The 22,156-nt window shown below is 46.4% G+C and overlaps 1 protein-coding gene and 1 long non-coding RNA gene across 4 annotated transcripts in view; both read left to right on the top strand.

The window, feature by feature from the left end:
* The window catches only part of LOC135899642 (nischarin-like), a 249,643-nt gene that overhangs the window by 10,631 nt on the left and 216,856 nt on the right, over nt 1–22,156 (top strand). The gene's annotated exons all lie outside the window — the stretch shown is intronic.
* LOC135899644 (uncharacterized) overlaps nt 1–22,156 on the top strand; it is a 48,087-nt gene that overhangs the window by 10,278 nt on the left and 15,653 nt on the right. The window contains exon 2 of the long non-coding RNA XR_010563664.1: nt 2,746–2,858. This is a non-coding gene — a long non-coding RNA (uncharacterized lncRNA). The remainder of the gene's footprint in view (nt 1–2,745; nt 2,859–22,156) is intronic.

The following is a 22,156-nucleotide window of genomic DNA, read 5'->3' as shown; positions in this document are numbered from 1 at the left end:
CAACAGCCTTATCGTGTCTCGCCGAAAGAACGTGAGGCAATTCAAGCCCAAGTCAAGGAGGTGCTAGATGATGGTGTCATTCAGCCTTCGCACAGTCCGTGGTCGTCTCCGGTCGTTCTGGTCAAGAAAAAAGACGGAACACTTCGTTTCTGTGTTGATTATCGACGCCTCAACGATGTCACCAAGAAGGACGTGTACCCACTACCACGTATCGATGACTCTTTAGACAGGTTGCGGCGAGCTAAGTATTTTTCATCTCTCTATCTAAAGAGCGGTTACTGGCAAATTGAGGTAGATGAACGAGACCGCGAAAAAACTGCTTTCGTCACTCCAGATGGCCTTTACAAATTCAGGGTACTTCCCTTCAGGCTCTGTTCGGCACCAGCAACTTTCCAGCGAATGATGGACACCGTTCTCGCTGGTCTGAAGTGGCAAACCTGCCTCGTCCAGCTCGATGACGTGATTGTTTTTTCGGCGACATTTGACAACCACCTGAAACGACTGCGGCAAGTTCTCGAAGCCATCCGATTGGCTAACCTCACCCTTAAGCCTCAGAAGTGTCACTTCGGCTACAAGGAGCTTATGTTTCTGGGACATGTGGTTAGCGCGGAAGGTGTTAGCACCGATCCTGCGAAAACTGCCGCTGTAGCCACATTTCCAACACCGACCGACAAGAAAGGTGTCCAACGCTTCCTGGGCCTTTGCGCATACTACCAGCGTTTCATCGAAAATTTTTTGAAGATGGCGGAGCCGCTGGCTCGACTCACGAGGGATGATGTATCGTTCGTCTGGGCGTCAGAGCAAGAGACTGCTTTCACCGAACTTCGACAGCGTCTGGCGTCAGCACCAGTTCTGGCCCACTTTGACGAGGAGGCGGACACGGAAGTTCATACAGACGCGAGTAACGTTGGTCTTGGCGCGGTACTTGTACAGTGGCAGGAAGGTATTGAAAGAGTGATCACCTACGCAAGTCGCACACTATCGCGTGCAGAGACGAACTACACCACTACGGAGAAAGAGTGTCTTGCCGTCGTATGGGCGCTGACCAAATTTCGACCTTACCTCTACGGCCGCCCATTCAAAGTTGTAACCAATCATCACTCGTTATGTTGGCTTGCAAATCTGCGGGACCCTTCCAGACGACTGGCACGGTGGAGTCTACGTCTGCAGGAGTACGACGTGACCATCGTGTACAAGTCGGGCCGCATACACGAAGACGCTGACGCACTCTAGCGCACCCCTATCGACGCTACCGACCAAGACATTGAGGACGACGGTGTTTTCCTTGGGGCCGTAAGCGTTACTGATTTGTCCACACGGCAGAGCGCAGACGACTCACTACGACCTATATTCGAACATCTGGAAGGACGAAACCCATCAATACCCCGGCACATCGCTCGAGGATTGTCGTCTTTTTGTTTACGACATGGCGTCTTGTATAAGAAGAACTCTGCTGCCACCAACAAGACATACCTTTTGGTCGTTTCAGCAGACCACCGTGCTGAAGTTTTATTCGCCTGTCATGACAAGCCTCCGTCTGGCCATTTGGGTTTTACGCAAACGCTTGATAGAGTGCGGAAATCCTAATACTGGCCGAAACTTGCAGAGTGTGTTAAGCGGTACGTCCAAGCCTGCTGTGAATGCCAGCGCCGAAAGTCGCCAGCTGTGAAGCCTGCGGGATTGCTGAATCCGATTGACCCACCTGGCAAACCTTTCGACCAGGTCGGCATGGATCTTCTGGGCCCGTTTCCACTGTCATCTTCTGGCAACAGGTGGATAATCGTCGCCACAGACTATTTAACGCGGTATGCTGAGACAAAGGCGTTGCCTCGAAGCACAGCTTCCGAGGTTGCCCAGTTTTTCATACAGAACATCATCCTACGGCATGGCGCCCCATCGCACGTCATCACAGACCGAGGCAAAGCCTTTACAGCGCAGCTCATTGAAGACGTTTTTAAATTCAGCTGCACAAACCATCGATGGACAACTGCCTATCATCCGTAGACAAACGGCTTGACCGAACGACTGAACAAAACGATGGCTGACATGCTGTCTATGTACGTAGATGTACAGCACAAGACGTGGGACGAGATACTCCCATACGTAACGTTTACCTATAATACTGCTACGCAAGAAACAACACGCTTCATGCCGTTTTACCTCGTTTACTGCCGTGAAGTGCAGACTATGTTAGAAGCAATGCTGCCATGCGACAACATCGATCACCTCGATCTCGCCCAAGATGCCGAACTCTTCGTGCAGCGAGTGGAAGAAGCCCGTCAGCTTTCCCGAGTGCACATAAAGAAACAACAGAGCATCGATGCACAACATTACAATCACCGCCATCGACAAGTCGAGTTCCAACCTGGCGATCAAGTTTTGGTCTGGACTCCCGTGTGCCGAAAAGGACTATCCGAGAAGCTTTTGAGTCGCTACTTCGGACCTTACAAAGTGTTGCAGCGGATTAGTGACGTGAATTACGAAGTCCTTCCTGACGGAAGCCAGCCTCCCCGACGTTGACAACCGAAATCTGAGATTGTGCATGTTGTGCGGTTGAAACCGTACTATAGCCCCCTAAAATTCGACGTTTTCAGCTGCTTAGGTTAGTTTTTGTTGTTGCTCGTCCCTCAGCGCCTTGTGACTATATCGCACACCACAGTGATTGTGACTATAGCCTATGTGTTCGTCCTAGGCCATGTCGGCGCTCTCACGTCAAGCCTATGTATGTTTTCATTCTTTTATCAGGGCTGACCATCCTCCACATGTTACGAGAGTGTCGCGAGGCAGATGCTGAAAGGAAAAAGCACTTTGCAGCAGCTTACGGACAGCTTACCCTCTACATCCAGCAATGTTTCTTGGTAAAAAAACATTATTTAATACAAAGTCAGTTTAAGTTTTTTATATGATGTCACCACACTACATGTCATATTTATTCGAATATCAGGCGAGGTTTTTTCCCAGAATCTTTAGTCTTGAAGTTGCCTACCGCTGTATACATAAATTTTGCCTTTAGGTGCGACTTCATGGCAGTATAAACTTCATCATATAGCATGGCTTTACGGCAGTGTGCACGCGATGCCATGAAGCCACACTATACGACAATATTTTCTTTCCTTGGGTGCTCCAACTGGCACCCTTGCCTTATCACCATGACCGCCTTATAATCGAATAAATAGGGTATCAGCCCAAGAAATTTGTAGCACAGTCTCTCTTGACAGGTCGCTGCTGCATTGGTAGCGTTTTGTATAGTGCATGCCTAGGCCTTTACATTCCAATAGCTTCGTGAGGCTGTAGAGCTACTGCCACTGACACGTTTTAGCCTTTCAACCCTTCGTAGCATATTTTCATAAACAACTTTAGCACGAGGACGACGACGGAGCGAACCTGAGTCAGAACTGCAGGGGACGACTTCATAGGTCACGTCACTGAGGCGGCCTGTAACCTTGTAGGGACCAAAATACCGGCGGAGCAACTTTTCTGAGAGTACACGGCGATGGATGGGCGTCCAGACCCACACGCAGGCGCCGGTATTGTAATGGACGTCATGTCGACCCTGGTTGTAGCGAAGGGTGTCTGTATGCTGTTGGCTCCGGATACGATGCCGAGCAAGCTGGCAGGCCTCTTCAGTTCTTTGTACGAACTCTTCCATGTGTTTGCTGGTCGGGCTATTATCAGCCAGAGGTAGCCTGGCATCAAGTGTTGACGTGATGTGCCCATATACAAGTTCGAAGGGGGAAAATGTGTAGTCTCCTTTACAGCAGTGTTATATGCGAAAGTCACATTGGGTAAAATCTCGTCCCACGTCTTGTGCTCTGTGTCGACATACATGGAGAGCATATCAGCCAGTGTTCTGTTCAGACATTCCGCCAATCCATTGGTTTGAGGGCGATATGCAGTGCTCTTGCGATGAGAGCTAGGCGTCAGCTGGAGAATGTCCTGCATAAGTTCGGGTATAAATGCTGTACCGCAGTCGGTGATGAGAACAGACAGTGCACCATGTGGTAGGACGATATGGCGTACAAAGAACTTGGGCACTTTATACGAGTTTGCTTGTGGGAGTAGGTTCGGTTTCGGTGTACCAGGTTACGTAGTCGGTAGCGACGACTATCCATCTGTTGCGCGGAGAGGTCACTGGGAATGGCCCAAGTAGATCCATTCCTATTTGTTGGAACGGTGCCATGAAGAGGGTCCACAGGGTGCAGAAAGGCAGCTAGTTTAACTGGTGGTTTCTTGCGGTGCTAACAATCACGACAGGTTTTCATGTACCATTGCACAGAAGAAAAAGCTGGGGCCAGTAATACTTCTATCGTATCCTTGCTAATGTCTTAGCGAATTCCAGGTGTCCTGCGCATGGCTCATCATGGCAGGCTTGCAATATGTCTTGATGCAGTGCCGACGGCACGACAAAGAGGTTGGTATTTGGACCACTTCCGCAGTTTTTCCTGTACAGGACGCCTGTTAAAATGAAGCTTTTTGCCGATGATTATTTGATTTATTCCCCAATAGGTTGCAAAGGTGACCAAATTAATCTGAATAGACGTTTACAGGCATTAGATGAGTGGTGTTTAAAATGGGACATGGAAATAAACTATAGCAAAACAACATTTACGCATATTTGCTCAACTAGGAGCAAACTTTCCTTCATATACCACATCGGAAACCATCCTCTGAATAATGCAGCTTCTTTGAAATACTTAGGAGTCGGTATTATGCACACATTGCGATGGCACACACACATTGATAATATATGTTCCAAGGCAAACGAAAAACTATACTTTTTAAAGAAAAAACTGGAATGCACTACACAGGATGTGAAATTAACACCCTACAAAACTTTTGTACGACCAGTGTTGGAGTACGTTTGTGTTGTGTGGTCCCCTCATCAGATAGTCCTGAAGCAAAAATGGAAAGAATACAAAGACTGGCAGTCCGTTTCATATGCGGTAAATACCGACGCATGGAGTCTGTTACAGCCTTGTTAAAATCTTGCGAACTAGCGCCTCTGGAGGAACGCAGACGTAAGCATAGGCTAAAGTTTCTTTTTAAAATCATGAGTGGGCGAACAAAAATAAACAAGGATCTACATCTACACCCTCCAGGACGGAGGGTGTAGATGTAGAGGAAGGATGCGATCGTATAAACAATAGCAGAGCTATTCAACCTTATTGAACGCATACTGATGCTTTATGTTTCTCCTTTTTTCCTGACACTATTGAAATGTGGAACAGATTGCCTAATGCAGTTGTGAGCAATGAGGGCTCTGCCGAATTTGGAAATGTGTTATACTTTCTTTTGCGAGGATGTATACTAAATTTTTGCTACAAAGATTTTTGTTGACTTTTCTTTGTATAACTACTGTTCTTTGCTCCTTTTTTTTCTTGTTGTTGCTGTTGTTAACTACCAAGAGTGCCAGTGAATTTGTATATTACATAGAAAATTATGTATCATGTATTCTTGACACATCACCCTCCCTGTATTGACCCCAAAAACGGGGTTGACAGTATCAAATAAATAAATAAAATTAAAGATAGTACGATGATAAGCCGCAGACGAGCGAGCAGGGCGAGACGCCTTCAACTCCTTGAAGGTGCTTGATCAGCGGCAGCAGCTCAGGGTCAGCACACTGGTGCTCAGCCATCTTTGCGGCGTCGATAATGCTAACAAATGGCAAGTCATGGGCAGGGTCCGATGACGTTGTAGGGAGTGGTTCGTGTGACAGTCAGTGTCACTGTGCTTCCTTCCAGATTGGTAGGCAACTGTAATGTCATACTCCTGTAAGCGCAGGCTCCAACGGGCTAGTCTGCCTGAAAGATCCTTGAGGTTGGCAAGCCAGCACAGGGCGTTGTGATCGCTGACAGCCTTAAAGGGTCTACCGTGCAAGTAGAGCCTGAATTGACTAATTGCCCACACAATCGCTAAGCATTCTTTTTCAGTGGTTGAGTAGTTTTTCTCAGCCTTGGTGAGACTGCTGATTGCATAAGTAATGGCGCGTTCCGCACCAGCTTACTACTACGCAAGAACTGCGCCGGGACCCGCATTGCTGGCGTCAGTATGAATTTCAGTGACAGCGTCTTTGTTGAAATGAGCAAGTATTGGGGCCATTTGCAGACACTTGCAATTCGTTGAACAACTGCTGCTGCTCGTCCGCCCAAATGAAATGCACATTGTCGCGTGTAAGCCGTGTCAGAGGTTCAGCAATTCTCGAGAATCCCTCGACGAAGCGCCTGTAATATGTGCACAAACCAAGGAAACGTTGACAGCCTTCTTGTCTTTGGGTGGTGAAAACTCGGCGATGGCAGCTAACTTGTCGGGGTCTGATCGGACGCGTATAGGACCAACGACATGGCTACGAAATTTGTGCTCTTGGAACTTGTAGCATTTTTCAGGCTTGATGGTGAGGCCGGCAGAACGGATCGCAGCGGGGACACTCTCGAGTCGTGCGAGATGTTCGTCAAACGTGCTCAAGAACGCGACGATGTCGTTCAAGTATATGATGCATGTTTGCCATTTGAGTTCAGCAAGCACGGCATCCATCATCCGCTGAAAGGTGGCAGGTGTGGAACAGAGATTGAAGAGGAGAACTTTGAACTCATAAAGCCCGTCAGGTGTCACAAACGCTGTTTTTTCATGATCCTGTTCATCAACTTCGATTTGCCAATACCCAAATTTAAGATCCAACGAAGAAAAAAACTTGGCATGTTGTAGACGATTCAATGCATTGTCAATACGTGTCAATGGATAAACATCGCACTTGGTGACACGGTTCAACTTTCTGTAATCTACACAGAAGCGTAGTGTGTTGTCTTTCTTTCTGACTAACACTACAGGGGAGGCCCACGGGCTTGTGGACGGCTGGATCACGTCGTCTTGGAGCATCTCTTTCACCTGATGCTTGAAGTATAAAGCCGATGCAAGTGATCTTGCACGCGACAGTGACAAGCGAGGCGATTGAGGTGGCTGTCGTGTTCGCTGGTCGCCTACAAGTTGTACCCCATGCGAGCGATGACTTCGAGCGACGTCTCCCCAGTGTTGCTGGTATGAGGGCAGCAATATAGGCACCGAAACTAGCGTGACGCATGCTTTATTAACTTAATTGGATGTGTTTTACTGTAAAAAGCAGCATAAGATATTTCTGAAGGTCATGCAGTAGGTTCTTATCCTTGCACGTATAAAAATTCAATCGTTTGCTCGTTCCATGCGACAATCGTAAGTACTTGAGTTCTGTACATCCAGTTCCGGCTTCGCGCTATTGGCTAGTCGCTCATAGCACTTCTGGGCGACGAGCGACGAATTCTGGATTTGCAGAAAAGAGCGATCGCACGACAAGACTGAGCGATCTGTTCACGCGACGGCCCGATTCATCGCTCGAAGCCGTCGCTCGTCGCTGTCGCGCACAAAATCGCGCTCATGGGGTCGCTTGACCTTGATCGCCTTGATCGCTTCCCTTTCCACTGGAGACACCCTGTTAGGATGCTGACGAATAGGACGTGCGCACTCGTCCGTAATAATGCGGTGCTTTGTGATAGACATGTGCCGTACTTTCGATGAAGTTCAAAAATAGTCTGCAAATTCATTCACGAGACTCAGTAGACGATCGTTCTGATGGTCTGGCAGAGCAGCGTTAACGTGAATCCGTTCTTTTAAGCTGGGTGACTCAGATTGCTGAGACGATGCAATTTCCAATGTGGCAATGTCAGTAATATCAATGATCTTGCGAAGAAATGCAATTGTCGTTCCTCACGATACATGCCGATATTCGTTGCTGAAGTGTGTTAGCAAAATGACTGAACATTTGTTTTGCACCTGAAGCCCTCTGGCTATACAAATGTGGTGCTCAAGAAGCAGGGGGATGTTTGCCTCAGCAATTCCTTCGGCATCATCCTCCATGTCGCATTGGACAAGGGTAAGCATGCTGCTCTTGTGTGGCAACGTGGCGTGATCGTCAGCTATGCGAAGCGCGATGTCACGGTTGTCATTACTTATCGCTATGGTTTGTGCAGTAGCGAAGCTGGCTCTAGACTCTTGCAGGTCGATGATGGCACTGTTCGCCTTAAGGAAATCCATGCTGAGTATAAGGTCCTTTGAATATTAAGGAAGAATGACAGTCTCCAATGTACGTGAAGCCCTGAATGTTGACTTGTGCCGTGCACCGGCTCATTGGAGTTATGAGGTGCCCTCCAGCAGCACGAATCTGAGTTCCGGTCCATCGCGTTGAAACCTTGTTCAGTATACGCGCGAGATTCTGGCTCATAACAGACATGTCCGTACCCGTGTCGATTAACGCCACGACTTCGTGGTCATCTATGGTAACTGGTACGTCATAAGATACTGACACTGAACTACACTGCTTTCCATGCCTCTCAATTATGTCATATCGTGGTCGTCGTAAGGGAGGATGTTCAGCGTTCGGAACTCAGTGTTCGTTTGATCTCACCTCCGCAGGTTGCTGGAATCGGTATTCCCGTAAGGCAGGGCTGGGTGAGCGACACCATGTGGCACTTGGCGTGAAGACGGGGCTGGAAGACCTGTTTCGGTCGGGGGTGATGGTGATCGGGGATCACGGAATTGTGGGGAAAACGAGGTCCTGGCCTCCACGAGGTAGGCTTAAATCTCCAGGGGGCATTCGTCATTTTGCGGGCACGACACATTCAGTGAAAATCTACGGAGCCCAGCTCGGCGGTAAGGACATGCCCTGTAGAGGTGATTGGCTTCACCGCAATGAAAACACAAGGGCCTCCGGTCTGCAGTGCGCCATACGTTGCGTTTGCGGGGTGGTTGTGTTTCAACCATGAATGGCGTGCGGCGAGTCCTGAAGTCGTCAGTTGCTTGTTCAACGGCGCGCACACCATGAAAGTCTGGGACGTCGCTCACATGTGAAAAATCAGGGACAATGAACTTCGCACAGCTTCTGCATATGACATGCGAGGCTGTGGCTACCGGACCTCGTGCTGTGGTGTCTAGCTTCGCTCTGGGACTTGGACTGCCTGCCTGATTTCCTCCCGGACGGCCTCAGCCAGAGTGAGTCGCTGTACTGATGCCGGAGCCACCTGAAGTTTTTGGAGCTCTCCTCAAACAAAAAGCCTGATGAGCTCCTGCAAGGCGTCAGTATTGTCCAAGGGTATAGCGAGAGGGTCGCATGATAGGGTCGGCACGTCGTGGTTGTACTGCCTTGTTCGCTGCTGCAGTGCCTTTTCCATTGATATGGCTTCTGCAAGAAACTTTGCAACAGTCTTTGGTGGGTTGCATATTAGGCCACTGAATAATTCTTGCTTGACCACGGCATGGATGGATCAGCGCGTCGGAAAAGTTGGCTTATATCTTTGACAAACATTGCGACGCTTTTGTTCGGCCGCTGTACTCTCGCCTGATTTGCAGGTTCAGCTTGTTCCTTGCGATCTGAGCTGGAGTATGTGCTGAGTACCTCCCGTCGGAATTCGTCCCATATTGATAGGGCCGCCTCACGGTTCTCTAACCATGTCCGCACATAGTCCTCGAGGCCAAAGTAGGCATTGTGTAAGCTTGCGCTCTGGAGTCCAGCCGTTGAATTCTGCGACACGCTCAAAGTGATCGAGCCAGACCTCAACATCCTCGAAGGTGTCTGCATGGAAGGACATGGGGATTCGCGGCTGGTTAAGGACGACCTAGGTCAGTGCGGTTGAGGAAGAAGATGGAACCGATGTACTCATCCTTCTGACTCGATTGGGTAGAGGCTCGTGCTCAAGTGGCAGTCCTTGAAGTCGACAGTTTGTCCGTACGTGAACAGGAGTCGGCTCGACCGGACTTCATACTGGGCTTGTCAACAGTGTTCGATCTGGGCGTGGTCGCATGTACCTCGCACCTCCACTAGAAAAATATGACGTAGATTGAAGACGGAGTCTTGCAAAATAAATGCTTAATAATACAATAATACAACGAAGAGTCAAGTTTACACGCTCTAAAATTCTCAGATCTGAAAAAGAAAAAAAAGGCATACAAGAAACAATGCAGACAAGATTTTTTTTTTAAGTAAGAAATAAATGTTTATGTTGTGACGGAATTTTTCTTTGTTAGCGTCAGCTATCAGGATATCGGGAAGGTCGTTCCACAAGCGGATGACACATGGAAGTGCAGATTAGTTAAAAGCGTCTGTTTTACCATAGATGCGCGTGAAAGAAAGATGATTATGCAATCTTTGTGAGGTGAATGGAGAAACTTGCAGAGCTATTGGTGATGGCCTTCGTCCGTGAACGTACTTGTCAAACAGCAATAAAAGTGCTAGATCACGAGTGTTCAAAGAAGGATTCGATAAATCGTTTTTAATTTGTTATACTTTTGTTGCAGTTGTAATTTTTTAGATGAATAGAGCGGCTCTATTCATAACTGATTCTAGCATAGTGGTTAAATAAATGTAACGGGAGGCCATATTGAAGAAGCAAATTCAAGTTTAGGGCGTAAATATCCGTTTAGGGCATAAATTCCGGCGTAAATATCCCAAGGATCGAGAGGCATTTCTGCAGATGTGTAGTCCAGGAAAGGTTTGATGTCAGGGTTACACCTAGGTATTTGAACGCCTAGATCTGGGGTTACCGAAGTAACTACAGACACAGGATTGTTATTAATATAGTATGAAAAGTTGGAAAGGGAATGTTTGCGAGTGAAAGACATTATGTTACATTTATCTGGATTACCCCGCAGGGGCGTCTGCGCAAGCAGGCGTTTGGTGTGTTGCGACACCACGGACCCGAGCACACGAGGGTTGGACCCTCCCGCGTGTAGCCGTGCGCGGCTTAGCCGTGTCCGGAGAAAGGGGGATCCTGGGGGTTGAGCCGATGCCGGGTGTACGGACCTTTAAGGCCCCCCGGCGGAGGCAACACGCCTCTTTGGCCTCTGCTTCACGTAGACGGCACCCCCGGACTGACCCACCCGGGGGAAATCGGTATTCGCCTTTTCCTGTCTCTCTCTTCTCAAACCTTCGTCTTTATCTCTCACTTTACATCTTTCCTGTCTTCTTCTCTCTTCCATTTACTTCCTTTCTCCACGGCGGCAAGGGTTAACCTTGTGTGGATATCCTACCTTGGGTACACCATATTGGGTTATAGTGATGGCGTACGGCTGGCGTCGTGCAGGCTTGTACACAAGATGTTCCGCGTCCCCTCATTGGGCTCCGTGGTGGGCGGTCGGCGCTGTTGCCGAACATACACATTTTCCCGTGGCAGCGCAAGCCTCTGTTGTTTATGATCTGCGTCTGAAAAGATGCCGCACTGAAGTACCATTTAAATTTTCCTTTCAAAGCAACGCCCCAACATTTCCAAAGTACCATGTAGTGCATAGTGAAAGCAACACTCCGGTAAGTAAACTCTCTCCTTTCCTGGTAGCAAAGTGTCTGAAAGACAAAATTGGACCAACATACAAAGCATCCAAAATGTCTAGCGGGGACCTCCTCCTAGAACTGAATAACAAAGATCAAGCAGATAAGCTCTTGAACTTACCAGTATTGGTGAAGTGACAGTGACTGTTTCAGCCCACAGAACACTTAATACAAGCAGGGGAGCAATATCTGAAGAAGACTTCATTGGTTTAAGCGACGAGGAACTGCTGGAAGGTTTCCAGGAACAAAATGTCACCAAAGTACAAAGAATAGTAATCCGAAGAAACGATCAAGAAATCCCCACCAAACATGTTATACTCACCTTCGGAACAAGCGTAATGCCTACTTCACTTGATGCAGGTTATGTCAAAGTCAATGTGAGACCGTATATCCCGAATCCCAGACGGTGTTTTAAGTGCCAAAGATTTGGACATGCTTCACATGCATGCCGAGGACAAACAACTTGTGCTAGATGCAGCTCCAACAACCACCAATCAGAGAATTGCACTTCTTCGCCACATTGTGTTAACTGCAAGGGAGATCACCCAGCTTATTCGCGGTCCTGCCCTTGCTGGAAAAAAGAAAAAGAAGTCATTGCACTAACTGTTAAAGAAAAAATATCGTTCTTCGAAGCCAGAAAAAGACTGTCGTACCTTCCCCGAAGAAGTTATGCCGAAGTGACACAGGCGGGGGCAGCGTCACAGAGGCCTCCGGAGTCCTCAGAGCCCACGCGCAGTGGTGCCGCAGTGACTCCTCCCGCCCTCGTGGTGGAAGCAGTCAGTACTGCTCCACTCTCTTCGACGGCCCTGCAGACACCAGCCCCGCAGGGCGCTAAAATCAAACGAACCCCAAGGCCCGAGGCACGTGTCTCGGCGCCTAACTCTCGGTCCTCCAGCGCCTCAGAAAGAGCGATGAAGGTCGACACAAAAACTCCGGTGTCATTCACACCGAAAGATAAGCGCTCTCTCGAGCGCGGTAAGAGGGACAAAATCTCAATAACAACTCAAAATAAGAAAGCGTTAACCTAAAGGTTATCGCTCATTTGTATTAGCCTTTTTAAATCCATGTCACCTATACCACACCTCTTAATTTTTCTGTAATGCCATTTCTTATCTTTCCATTTTAAAATGGCTTTTATTATCCACTGGAATTGTAGAGGGCTTTTACACAACTTAGGTGACATTAAAGACATATTAATAAACTTTTCTCCTGTAGCCCTGTGTTTACAGGAAACAAACCTAGGCGAAAAACACAAAAACATTTTGAAAGGTTTCACTGTTGTACGGCGCGACCGTACTCAGGCGAACCGGCTGTCAGGTGGTGTAGCCATTGTCCTGCCAGGTGGTATAGCAGCCAGAGAAGTTCCCATTAACACTCACATAGAAGCCGTTACTGTCACCGTTTTAGCTCACAAAACCATCACCATTTGTTCAGTATACATTCCGCCGCATTTACATTTTACCGTAAGAGACCTGGAGTTAATTTTAAACCAGCTACCAGAACCATTATTATTAGCCGGTGATTTTAAGTCACATAACACGTTGTGGGGTAGTCAAACAACTGACACCAGAGGTGAAGCGCTTGAAGATTTTATCCTAACAAATGACATATGCCTTTTAAACACCGGTGCGGCAACTTACTACTCCCCAAGCACAGGAGCTATGAGTTAGTTAGATCTGGCACTGTGCTCTCCATCTCTCTTTGACGATTTTCAATGGAGTGTTATTGACAACCCCTATGGTAGTGACCATATGCCTGCTATTATTAAAAGAAAATCTCCTTCTCCTGCCATACCATTAAGACCACCCCGTTCGAAACTCCACCTACCAGACTGGCCTCTCTTTACTGAAAAGGCCAGTCTGGATAACATATCAGATGAGCTAACCATAGATGAAATGAATGATAAGATCACCGCCTGTATACTTGCTGCAGCAGCAGAAACAATCCCACAATCCTCTGGCTTATTAAGAAAAAACCTGAAACCCTGGTGGACGAAGGAATGTACACAAACAAAAAAACTACAAAACAAAGCGTGGGGTATCTTTCGGCGATACCCAACACAAAACAATCTACTCTCCTTCAAAAAAGCAAAAGCGAAAGCCAGGTACACATGCAGACAAGCCGAAAGACAGTCCTGGAAAAATTATGTCTCATCTATAAATAGTTCAATAACATCCAAACGAATGTGGGATCAGGTTTGTATGTTCAGAGGTGACTACGCTTCTTACACTATCCCCATACTATCACCTCCGGGCACGCAAACAAATATAGACGAACAAGCAGACATATTAGGACAACACTTCCATACTATATCAAGCTTAAACTATTCAGCTGCATTTCTAAAACATAAGCAATTAGCAGAAAAACTGAAGCTTCCGACCACAGGAAGTTCAGAAAGACCGTATAATGCCGCTTTAACACTACCAGAAATCAATAGAGTACTAACAACTGACAAAAAAACAGCACCTGGTCCGGACAGAGTACATAACGCAATGCTCGCTCATCTATCTCCTAATGCAGTTGAAACCTTGCTTCGTTTTTTTAATAAAATCTGGGAAACGGGAAAAACGCCGAAAGAGTGGAAGAAAGCTATCATAATCCCGTTCTTGAAAGCTGGAAAACCTCCCACAACAGCAACCAGTTATAGACCCATAGCACTTACAAGTTGTCTTGCAAAGTCCTATGAAGCCATCATCAACATAAGACTGACATACATCCTTGAAACAGAGAACATGCTAGATAACCATCAATGTGGATACAAGAAAGGTTGCTCCACAACAGATCACCCAGTCCGGCTAGAAGACGAGATACGTGCGGCCTTTCTACACAAACAATATTGTCTCACTGTTTTCTTTGATTTAGAAAAGGCCTACGACACAACATGTCTCACTGTTTTCTTTGATTTAGAAAAGGCCTACGACACAACATGGAGGTTTGGTATCTTAAGGGACTTAGCAGATTTAGGAATCCGAGGTAGAATGCTCAAATGTCTAGCCGATTTCATGTCGGACCGAACATTCCAGGTACGTTTAGGAACGGCGCTGTCACGTATATTCATCCAGGAAAATGGAGTGCCACAAGGATTCGTACTAAGTACAACACTCTTTATAGTAAAAATGAACTCTGTTAACAAAGTTATTTCCCCCTCTGTTATGCACTCCATATATGTGGATGATCTGCAAATAGCGTGCCGCGCCTCAAACTTGCAAACATGTGAAAGCCAGCTCCAGATAACAATTAATAAACTAACCGAGTGGGCTGAGAAAAATGGCTTCCGCTTCTATACTCAAAAAACCGTCGCAGTGCTTCTCGCAAAAACGAGGATTGTACTTAGACCCGCTTCTAAAATTGAATGATGTCGCACTGCCGGTAAAACAGAAATGTAAATTCTTGGGAGTAATCTTTGATAAAAAACTAAACTTCCTAGCCCACATTAAAACACTAAAAATTAAGGCAAATAAAGCATTGAATATCCTAAAAGTTCTGTCTCATAAGCACTGGGGTTCCGACCGAACCTGTCTTTTACATATTTACCGGTCTCTTGTGCGTAGCCTTTTAGACTACGGCTCCGTGGTTTACGGCTCAGCCAGGCAGTCCTACGTCCAACTCCTTGATCCAGTACATAACCTTGGATTGTGACTGGCAAGTGGTGCCTACAGAACGTCACCCATTCAAAGTTTATATGTTGAGTGTAATGAACCCTCATTACAGCAGTGCAGAGCATTATTAACATTCTCTTACCTACTCAGAATTCAGTCATCACCGCAACACATATGCTACAACATCCTCACACAGTGCAACTCATGCTTACACTACACAAATAAACCGAACATGATTAGGCCACTTCTCCTGCGGTATGAGAAATACTGTCAGGATTATGACATTCCCCACGAAGTCCTCCAGGTCGCCAAGAAACCACAATGGTTGGCCCCATGGTACAATTTCACGCAGTTGTGCCACTGGACATTAACACATTTAAAGAAAAGAAACACTCCACACGAACACATCATGCAAGAATTCCGTGCTCTTCAAGACAAGTATCAAAATCACATGGAATTCTACACGGACGGCTCCAAAACAAAAGAACACGTGGGTGTAGGGGCCGTAACAGAAAATTGGGAAACAAGTGTCCGTCTGCCAATACATGCTTCTGTTTTCACTGCTGAAGTTTATGCTGTATGGGTTGCAGTTAAAAAGATTATCACTGGCAAGCACAAAAACACAGTCACATACACTGATTCCTTAAGTACACTGAAGGCTCTACATCTGTAATCTGAGTGTGAACCCCTGATAGGAGACATTTTAAACATGTTGGTGCTTAATGAATACGGGCGGTCAATTCGTTTCTGCTGGGTCCCAAGCCATGTTGGGATACCAGGTAACGAAGCAGCTGATAGATGTGCATTGATGGCAGCACACAAAGATATTATGAACACGACACTCCCATATAATGATATCATCCGTGCAATTAGAAAAGCCTTCACGGTAAAATGGCAACGCGAATGGGACCGTTGTGCTGACAACAAGCTACATCTCACGAAACCCATAGTTGGCGAGTGGAAGTCGTGTTATCATCAAGAGCGGTTCATCAAAGTAGTTTTATGCCGGCTACGCATTGGGCACACACACCTCACACACAATTACTTACGAAAGAAGACACACCAACATGCGAGAAATGTCAACAGCCACTAACAGTTATGCACATATTACTCACATGTACGCAGACTGAAACACACAGACGAACACTTTTGCACAAATTATATCAACTACACATACCTTTACACCCTGCTCTGATTTTAGGTGATGATCCACTAGTCCCATTATGTGACGTCCGTAAATTTCTACACGACACTGGATTTTTACATAAAATATAGATTACTAACCCAGCCTTTTCCTTCACAAACTGGATTTTAAAACACCTCGTGTTTGGCGCAGCATAGCCTTAGCTGCTTTTGCGCCATTAAACCCCATTTAACTCACTATTTATCTGGATTAAGCGACATTAGCCACGTGCTACACCGACTGCTAATAAGGTCAAGATCATTTTGAATTTTTACGAGGTCATCAGTACTAGCAATTTCTCTGTAAATTATACAGTCGTTAGCAAAAATCCGCACATGAGAAGATATGTTATTCGGTAAGTCGTTAATATATATCGGGAAAAGTGGTGGACCGAGGACACTGCCCTGTGGCACACCAAAGGAAACGTAAGAGAGTGGGGAGGAAAAATTGTTAGCCATGGTGAACTGCTGCCCATTGGCAAGAAAGTTCCGAATCCAAGATAGCGTTAGTGAATCTAAGGTCGAAGAAGACAGTTTAGAAATTAGTCGGCAGGGAGCTACGCGATCAAAGGCTTTTGAAAAATCTAAAGACGTGCAGTCAGTTTGCAGGTTTTTGTCCAGATTAAAATGCAATTCAGCCGTGAACTCAAATAGTTGCATGTCACATGATAAACCCTTCCTAAATCCATGTTGGTTCGCGAAGAAAAAGTAATTATTCTCTAAATGATTGTAAATATGGGAGGTGACTATATGCCATAGCATCTTACAGCAGATGGAAGTAAGTGAAATGGGTCTGTAGTTTAGTGGTGAACTTCTATTGACACACTTGAAGGTGGGAATGACCTTCACGATTTTCCAGTCTTGGGGAAGCATCCCTGTCAATAGTGATTGCCGGAATGTAAGAGATAATATCTTACCCGAGACTGATATCGTGTTTTTTAGTATCTTTGAGTTTATGTCGTCAACGCTTGCTGAGGTGGACACTTTCAGATTATAATGGATGCGATGCTGTCGACAGTAATGTCAGGCTGTAAGAAAGGGTAGTCAAGATCAGCTACTTCAGGCACATTTAAATTGTCTTCTATGGTGTACACTTACGAAAAAAAATTAATGCGTTTGGACAGTCATGGTCTGGAATTGGAATGTGGTCGTTATCATGCAAGATGATGTTGCTGTCTTGTCGTTCCAGACGCACTGATTCCCCAAATTTTTTTGTTAGTTGTGAGCAGGGATGACAAACCATGTGAAAAGTACTTATCTCGGGCAGCGCATACTCTAGAGCAGTAGCTTTTCACGAAGTTGCTGTATTTTTTCCAAGATATTGGAGTGCACGCGCGTTTTGCGGCCGTGTACAATCGCTTCTTTTTATTTCTCAGTTTGTTAAGTGACTTAGTGAACCACGGGTTGCGCGTATAATTTATTTTAATTAACGAAACATGTTGACTAACCAGTGTTATTAATTTGTTTTTGAACAAATCCCAGTTATCTTGAACTGTTCGGTTGCTGAAACAAGGAAGGAATACACTAATAAGAATTGTTTCAAGTTCAGCATTAATAACACTAATTTCCTCTGTTATAGTCGCGAATTATCTTAGATGTGGCACCAGAAAAACAGGATAGGACTTTAAGGTTTACTTGCATTAATTTATGGTCACTGAAACCATCTAAATATGTTATTTTTTCAACAGTATTAGGCACGGTGGAAGAATAACTAGGTGTCTGAATGAGGCTGCCGCGCCGACGACTTTTTCGTTCGTGGTTTGCATATCTCTCAGCAGATGGTGCGGATCATTGGGGGTTCAACAGCAACAGCTGGCAAGGCGTGCAGCGCTCCTCAAACATGCGCGCGCGTAGAAGAATCGCTAGTAAATTGCCCCGTAAATGCCTGTGTACCAATTTAAGTGTCTGGCGAGCCTTTGGGAAGCAAGCATTGTTATATCCTCTTAAATATCTGAGCTTAGTAGCGCTATCCAGACCTAAATGTGATTCGAGCTCATAAAAGTCAAGTACAGAGACGGCGCGCTTACTAGTGCTCAACTTCGGTGCAAATGTAAAACATTATGGCTATTTTGGGATGCAAAACCTTTACAAATCGGTGCCTAACTGAGAGATTTGGATGTCTGGACTGTCTCTGGCCACGCATGTCACATAAACGAGATCCCGCTGACTGAAGGTAATCTTTCTTGGTACAAGTTTTTTCTTCGGCATTATTCATCAGAAGTAGATATCTTGCTTTGCAACTTCATATATAAGCGAAAATTATGGTCCCTGACGAACTCCGGGTAGCTGTATCTTTCTAAATTACTCTGCGTTGCAGATTCTGTGTGTTTACTGCAAGCACACATGCACGCCAGGTAAACTCTGCGGCCAGTGCTTCTGAAATTTCACGCAAGACAGCTGGGGATACACAAAAGGAACTTTTATTACTTCACACCAGTGCACATCTCATTAACGCAGTAACAAATGTGGTAGTAGCTCTACAATCCCTGAAGGTTGTTTCCCATCCTAGGCAAGCTTTGAAAGCTTCCTAAGGTGTTGCATGTTTGTTTTGTGGTCTATCATTGTTTGTTTACAAACCTGCGTCATCCTCATGGCTATATAATAGTGCAGCAGATTCGCCATGATGTCATCTTTGTGGTCCTTGCATGAGAAGGAGAAGGTATGTTTTTCTAGCATAGCCTCTGCCGTCAGCTCATACGCATTCCTGTGCGTAGCATATTGCTGAAACTCTTTTTCAGCCACCTGCAGCAAAGAAAAAATGCTTATCTTTGGGTGCAGCAGCCCACCTCTCGTTTTACAATCCACAGGTGTGCTCACAGGCTGAGCGTGAACCTCAGTCTCTTCTACGAGGCTCTGCTGGCACACTGAGCATGTTGAGTACTTGAGCAATTTCCTGCACATAAACCCAGCAAGATAATACACAATGCAATCAACTGCTTCTAGCTCTGTGCAGATCTCAACAAACTCCTCATCACACTCAACGTCAGTGTCAACCAAACCATCCATTTTGGCTTTCAGCTCCTGAAGATGAGTCTCTTGTTTTTCACCTGCCTGAAAGGCAAGCTCCAAATCTGCCAAAGTGAGCACATGTGCTTCTCGAGCTCGCTCTACCTCGCAATTTCCAAACTTTGGTGGCTTAATTAAACTGTGCACTGACGGCATATTGTACAGCTGTAGAAAAGTAGGCAAGGAGGGATGGTCATTTTGACCTCCTGCTTGGCAGATTGTCCCCAAAAAATGCTCCAGTACATCTTGGTTAAATTTTCCACTCAAGACATACTTAAAACCAGTCTTTGAGCAAATATCTTGTTAGCTCCAAAGCCGACAAAACTGTGACTCGCAGACCTTCTGCAGCCTGCTCTCTAAGAAAATGTGGGCGGGACGTGCTTCCAGCCACCACTTCTCCCTCCCACTTGTTCAACCATGCAAAAAAGAGGCAAAAACCCTTAAGTCCTTGCTTCCCGCTGTGATGCCTTCTTTAGGATGGCTGTGATTCAGTGCATTGAACAAATCGTTAAATTTCAATGTAAATTCCACTGTCCCTTTAACGTTCTCCAGTCCAGTTGGTTTTCTCTGTAAAACTCCAACCCATTGGCAACACTTTGACTGAAGAGCTGGGTAGCGAGCTTTACTCGCATTTTCTCAGTATTCGTTGGATTCAGATGAGCATACTTGAGCTTGTGGCAAACACACAAGTGTCCAGGCTGCTTCTTGTCCTCAACAAACAGCTTATCATAGTGTGCCAACTGGACACGACCACCATGGAAGTTCAAAACTTTCTGGGCATGCAAACGGTTCCGAATGCACTTCATAAGATGCGGAGCGTCTGAAAACAAAAATGCTGTGCTTCTCATCAGCAGGGTGCGTGAAGGAGCTGTTGGTGCAGTTTAGACTGCCACTTACACCAAACTCTTTCCACATATAGCGGTTTGTGGCTGCTCCGTGACACACCACTGCATGAACTCAAGCCCCAGCCTCCTCCAGCATAAAGATAGCTTTCAAAACAAGCTATGCAAGCACTGTTCCTTTTATTGGCCTTTTACTGTCAAACATTGCAATGGGCTGAGAAGACTGGTCTCCAAATGCGCGGAAGGCAAACACGAGTCCGTGGTCAGAAAGGTCATCACTGGTCCCTGCACCATCACCAAAGTCACTGAACCCTACATGAGTCATTGATTTCGAATACACACGCATTTCCTTTCTGACACGCATTTCGTCGAAAACCAAGATACCGTGGCGCTGATACTCGTCTTTGGTTGCCATCTTCCTTTTAAATGCAGCAAAAAATCTGCTGTAAAATCCACATTTCACCCTGATCATGCTTAAATATTTCTGCACTGTCGTCACACATGGAAGAGGGAGCACATTGTTCTCTTGTAAGAATGCGTACCATGATGGGCTTCTTATATGCAACAATAGGCACATAAGCAGCCATTCTTCAGTGTAGCGATGATTTTTCTTGTTGGCGAGCCTTGCTGCAGCTGAGCATTCCTTGATAGCAGTTAGCTGTACATTCAGAAGTTTAAGCTTGCAAAGTTTGGTCTTGAGCTCTCCCTCGGAAACTTTTTGCAAGCATTCACAGGCTTCCTTTAGCTCCGAGGAAAGATCCTTAAAACGATTAAGGAGGCAATTCTTTTATCTCTTCAGGGCACAATTCGCACGCTGCAGAGCAGCAAGTCTTTCACGGTTTTGTTGGGAACGCAAAACATGAACGCTAGCTGTCCTTAAGGTGCTCTTCTTCTTCAGCGCTCGTGTTTGGTGGATCCGCAGAGTGCCCGACAGGCTGATGCATTTTTAGCAAACTGACACATCTGCACTCAGGAAGAATTCACATTTCTTGTGGCGCCACTCGCTGCTAATGTCGATGAAGGCACACTTTGTTTCTGCTTGAGGGTATTCAGCAGTGCTTAGTCCACCAGTGCAAAGTTTGATATTGTGCATGTGCTGTAGAAAATAGTTCACGTCCTCAACTGTTAACAAACTGTTTGAATGTTGCAGCTCTTCTTTAGGAACAGACTTGCACGTCAAAAATGTGCGGGCCTCCATTCTCTCGTCGATTTCGACAAGCCGCGGAGCGGTGAACGAACCGCGGGCACCGATATTCCCGGGAGGACATGTTTTCGCTGTGCTTAATGCTGCAACCGCAAGGGCTGACTTGGAAGAGTGGTTCTCAGGGGTTCTAGGTCGCATCAGCTCTAGGAAAACGATGCTCTTCGTGTCACCCATTTCAATGCGATGATATCCCCACGATTTGGAGGGCAGGCATACGAGCGACGGGTCGTGGAACAGCATATCAAAAGTTGAAGGCCCGGCTTCCTCTTGCACTTCACTTTCGTCCGTGCGTTCATCCCCATGCACTGGTGCTGACGGCATGCAAGAGTCCTGGATCTTATCGAAACTGTCGCAACTGGAGCTGACACACGATGAGCTGTTTTTCTTTTTCAGTGGGGTGAGAAGCTGTCTCTCGGCTGGCCGCTTCCTAGTTTTCATTGTTTTAGACAAATGAGCAGGACAATCGGGGAACCTCGTGGGCAGAGCGTCTTTTGCCAATAACGCGCGACGAGGCGTGCTTACCAGGACGTGTCCATTATGCTCTGCTGTCCAAGTATTCGAAATCAGATGAGGCTCGAAATGCCGCTCACACACCAAGTCCGTAGCCTGCAGAAGACGGTCCTTTCTTGGGATGGTGCGTCGCCACACGTTTAGTCGCTCTTCGTCCTTTGGTGCCGAGAAGAGAGAACTTTTCACAGCAGGACTTGTATCCCGTAAAGCAGCAGGGAACAAAACAGCTTTTGCCCATCACTACAGTTTATACGAGTGTACGACAAAAAATACAATCGGCAAAAGAAGACACGTAGCATACAACAAGCGCAACGGCCAACTGCGGTCGCCCGTGCCACCCGCACTCCTGCGCGCTTCCTGGTAATCCTCTAAACCGCTAACGCCATCTCACGACACTCCTAGAAAACATAAACCGGCGGTCGTCAACGTCGCCCGCTGGAAAGGCGGCGCCCTTCAGACACCTAGT

The sequence above is a fragment of the Dermacentor albipictus genome, unplaced genomic scaffold (genome assembly GCF_038994185.2).
Source record: "Dermacentor albipictus isolate Rhodes 1998 colony unplaced genomic scaffold, USDA_Dalb.pri_finalv2 scaffold_16, whole genome shotgun sequence".
Classification (NCBI taxonomy): Eukaryota; Metazoa; Arthropoda; class Arachnida; order Ixodida; family Ixodidae; genus Dermacentor; species Dermacentor albipictus.
The sequence above is the reverse complement of the archived record's forward strand: the minus strand, read 5'-3'. Positions and strand labels throughout refer to the sequence as shown.